This window comes from Amblyomma mixtum, chromosome 2 (genome assembly GCF_055824585.1).
Source record: "Amblyomma mixtum isolate Tamu chromosome 2, ASM5582458v1, whole genome shotgun sequence".
Classification (NCBI taxonomy): Eukaryota; Metazoa; Arthropoda; class Arachnida; order Ixodida; family Ixodidae; genus Amblyomma; species Amblyomma mixtum.
Genome location: NC_143013.1, coordinates 4,449,172 through 4,454,024, shown reverse-complemented (window position 1 = coordinate 4,454,024; position 4,853 = coordinate 4,449,172).

The window sequence follows — 4,853 nt, the reverse complement described above, 5'->3', positions numbered from 1 at the left end:
ATTTCCTTATTAGAGAGTAACAAAATAAATGTGCCTAGTAAAACTATGGGTTTCCGTATTTCTTCAAAACTTTCATATTTTTTGAAAAAAGAAAACAGGTAAAACACGACAGTTTTTTCGGAGGTCACACAAAGTCTTCAAATTTTACATTTTTATTCACTGGACGCGTGAAATAAAAGCGGTTTCTTAGGAATGGCTCGGCTGCTGTAGCACTGTAGCTATTCGGGGATAGTTCAGATATTCGTATGGTGTGCAACAAAGGCGACATTAGATCAAGTGTTGAGGCCTTTTCGCGTAGTAAAAAGAAAAAATGGCAAATAACTGCGATAAAGCGAAACAATTCAACAAAAACAATTCATAAATGATCACATCATCTTCTTTTCGCAATATAACAAGTACATGTCCACTTTACAGTATCACTGCAAGATGATTTGTCCTGGCAACCCGAAATTAAAAATATGACTTATGCCCAACCAAACTGAAAAAAAACTCAACAGACAAAGACAGTGGAAATGAAAACGTGGTTTATTATTATTCTCATGATAAGCAGCTAGGCAAGAACTTATACTAATTTATAGAGGAGGCAAAACAGCAATTAACGCCCGATTAATAATGTTCACAATCCAGCAAACAAACATCATCAGCCTTAAATGTGAACACTGCCGTCCTCAAGGAGAAAAACGCCAGAACACTTTTCCTGAGCGTTCGTAGATGCGCATATCCTGATTACCAATTGAATCCTAAAGTTAAAATTTTCTGCGGCATTCACCATGGCCACACGCTGAATAAAGCTTCACGCAGCATTAGGGTTTTTAAGTAAGAATGTTTCGGAACCTACATGTTTCATTTTGCTTCTTGAATAACATTTGCGCATTGCTTTCATAAGCCGTGCTTTATCGAGAGTGATGCATACAAATTGTTGAATAACTAATTATCACTTTCGTGTTCTAAAAAAAATGCTGGCTAGAAAAATGCGCGAACCAGGTAATGAATCTACGAGGTATATGAAATATACATTTCAGGAATAAGTGATGAAATATCTGAGTTTTGATATTTTTACAATTTTTTGGGCGACGAACTTTCCAGCAACACACAAGATTTCTATGCAGTCACCAGGAGCACTTATGATGCTGCGCCGCGCTTGTCCCTGAGCGGCTTGTCTCTCAGTCTGAGGGTTACTGTTTAAGATGGCGATGAGGCACGGTACTATAAATTTCTTCTACCGGGGCGCAGAATGTGCCCTTTATCTTGGGAAAGGAGGATTTGTGTGATGATGCGAGAGGCAGGTGAAGCAAACAGGTGAAGCAAACTAGCGAAATTCACGATTCTGTGAACGCATGTAGGAAGCATATAGTGTATCCTCGACTCAAGTACGGCGCCAGCAGTGTGTAATATGCAGAGAAATAAGACGTGCTCTTGCAAAAGCGGGCGCTCAAATGATCATTCCAATGTGACATCTTTCGGCTCCACCGCCTAAGTAAAAAGTGACAACGCACTATGCAAAAGTTGTTGAACACTGCTCGTACATTCTTGAAAGGGCGGCAAATCCAAGTCGTCGAATCAAGGAAACGAAGTAGAGGAGGAAGCATTGCCCAACCACATTCCCAGAAGAGAATGCACTGGAGGCAGTAGTCGCTACGCAAGTTTTCACCGAAAGTTTGGAGCTCTTCAGTGGATCTCATCTCGAGGCGTCCTTTGACCACTGGGATGCACTGCATCGCCGAGCGAATCTCAGAGCAAACAAGGCTGGACAAATATCGGCAGCAGCCCCAGAGTAGAGTGGTGACGAGGAGACGGGGAGGGGGTAAACGTCTGACCTACTAACGGGAAATGACGCAGCTCTGAGGAAAAGCTTGCGTAACAGGAGTGACAAAAGTCCTAGGGTTGTATCTGTCTGACGTTTTGCTGCGTTCATCCTCAGAGTCTGTGCAAGAGGGTAGGCCCGTCTCAGCATCACAGATTCAATTGAGCAACTTAAGATGGCGAACAAAGAAGGTGTTGCTAATATTTTCCTGTAGATTCTGACGCATTTTTTGGTAACCTTGCCTATCATGCAGAGAATTTTCATATAAAGAAGCACACCACAGGGTGCAAAGATAAATACTAACTTTTAAACGTATAATAACAGCCTTTAAGATTAAGGTGGGTACAGTTTTTCATTTTCATGCATCTCTTAGGAGAGCTGTCTGCGAGTCACCTAGAAGATTTTTCAGTACCCTTTCGTCTAAAGCGGCACCACGTCTTACCACCTACTGTAATAGGAATTGATTAAAGAAGCAGGGCTCGCCTCCCGTCGCCCGCACAGCCAATTTTTGTTTCGCTGGCCAAAAACGAAAAGTCGCCACCGCCGCTTGTCGGTCCACATTTTTGACAGACGGAACACCATTGGCGACAGCTGCACCACACCAGAGAAGAGCTTCATGCTGAATGCCGTGATCTCGCAAGCGTAATAAGAAGATTGGGGCTGATATTTTAGACGAGCATATCTCAGGACACAGGCGCCTTACTAAAATGTTACAAATTACTCATCACACGCCACTATCCCTAAGCTTTCAATATAAACAGGCATGCTAACAGCAGTGAATAAAAAGTTAATTATTGCGTTTAGTAATTACTGACATCAAGATGACAATTATGGTCACAGTTTGCGTGCGCCTGGCCGCATATATCATGTACAAAAACAACTACGGTGTAGTGCTCTTTTCATTTATTTTAAAACTCCTGAAAATCCAACTGAACATCCTGTACATATTTTAATGTTGAATTTTATGCTGCGGCGACTATAATATAATTTCAGTTGAGAACAGCCCAATATGACATACCATGCCCGAAGCGATTCTCACTATTGCCAAGTTTTTTGCCGCACATATTTGCGCTGGGCTCCTACTGCGCAGCTCGCTGGCGCTAGCTGCTCTCTCGTCTTCGAAGAGTATCGCTCGTGCCTCTGGGCCCTGCAATAAAAGTAAGGCACGTGACCGCTCTTGGAGGTCCAACTTCGATGGCGCATAGGCGTGGACGAAGTGCAACCTTTCACCAGCAAAGGAGTAGATGTACAGGAGGGAACAGAGATGCTATAGCGATACTTTACGAATGTCAGATGGTAATGATTGACGATAATGTGCATTTTTCCAGTCATCAAAACGTACGATGCAGTAAATGCTTGCATTGAACATTTTTTTTTTTGTAGCGCATTGTACACATGGTCACGGAGGACTCAAGCCGGGTGCTGACAGCTGTCGGAAGATTTGGGTTCTCGTTATTTTTTTTCTAGTGAAAATTATTCTACAATGATGGACTGATGACCTCAGTCTGCAGGCTGTTCTCTTTGAACGTACTGGAGAGCTCTTGAGTGGCCCCACTAAAGAAGTGAGCGCATCCCTCCAATTATTTGACCACTCTTCCAGTATATGTATTCCTTCATCCGTAACAGCAGTCAAGTACACAATGCTCTGTTTGCGTGCTAGATATCCACAAAACCAGCCGCAGCTTAACTAGCCATGAACTAGCTCTTTGGTTTCCAATCACTTTTACTTTGGTTTTGCCGAATTTCAACTCACAGTTTTTGAAGTTCTTTACATCTTTCTAGCGCAACTTTTTCGCGAGCATTACTGGCAGACCACCAAATACAGCGGTCTGAGTCGGCTTGTATACATAGCGGTATACAGCGGTTTGAATACATAGGTCTGACTTTTTTAACTAAAAAGGAACTTTCAGAAAAATCTCGCCTTGTAGTTCCATCTGTTTAAAAATTTGCAAACTCTCCAACAGATAGGGTGGGATCCTTTCACAATATACGTGAAGCAAATGGGCCAGAGACCACTATAGAAGACGTCTGTAAAGAACGATGACGCCTACTCTATCCTGCTGGGTATATGTTGTCGAACTTGTCGCGAAAGTACAAGGTTTTGTCGAATCTCGTGGTTAACCCGTACATACATTTTTTTTTTCTGAGTGACTTGATGCATCTCTTGGTGGCACCAAGATCGATTGATTGATTGATTGATTGATTAAAAACATCTTTATTTGATCAATATTCTCAGAACATGTGGGTGGGCCGCCTAGTCCGGTAGTCCACTGGCTGCTGCTGCTGCTGCGCTGGCCCTTGCCACCAGCCAGTGCTGACGGTCAGGATCATCGCTTAGCAGAATAGGCTCCCACTGGCCCTCTGAAGGGTTTGAAATGGGGTCAACTAAGGGATTATATTGGCATGCCCACACCATATGGTAGAGGTTACCTACCTCTCCATAGTGTGGGCACTGCGGAGAGTATAGTGTAGGGTACCACTGGTGTATTTTATCTGGTGTTGGGTATGTGTTGGTTTGTAGTCTCCTAAGGGTGTTTGTTGTCTTCTAACTTATTGAGGGATTTGTGTGGTGTTGGGTACTCCTTTCTGGCTGTTCTGTATGGCGCGAGATTTTCAGCATACACTGCTAAACGTATCAGGTCGCGGCACCCTTCATGGTTATCAGGGGGAGACGCCCGGTATAGAAGCGCTCGGGCATGCCTGTGATCGGCTTCGTTTCCTCCTGGTAGTTCCAGGTGACCAGGAAACCAGATGACTGAGGCTTGGTTGGGTGGATGCTTAGTCAGCAATGACAACCCTGACCTATGAATTAATCCGTAATTGAAGTTGTGACAGGTGCTCTGGGAATCAGTGAGCACAACGGCGTTGGGGTTAAATGCTACAGCTAATGCAATAGCTGCCTCCTCTGCGTGAGTGGGGTTAGATGTTCTCACCGTGGCGCAGTTCACCATCGATCCTGAAGGCGTTGAGACTACAATATTCATGACTCCATTCTTTGGTCCTGCTGCGTCCACGTAAAGGGTGTTAGTCTGCTTGTCCCATTTCTTCT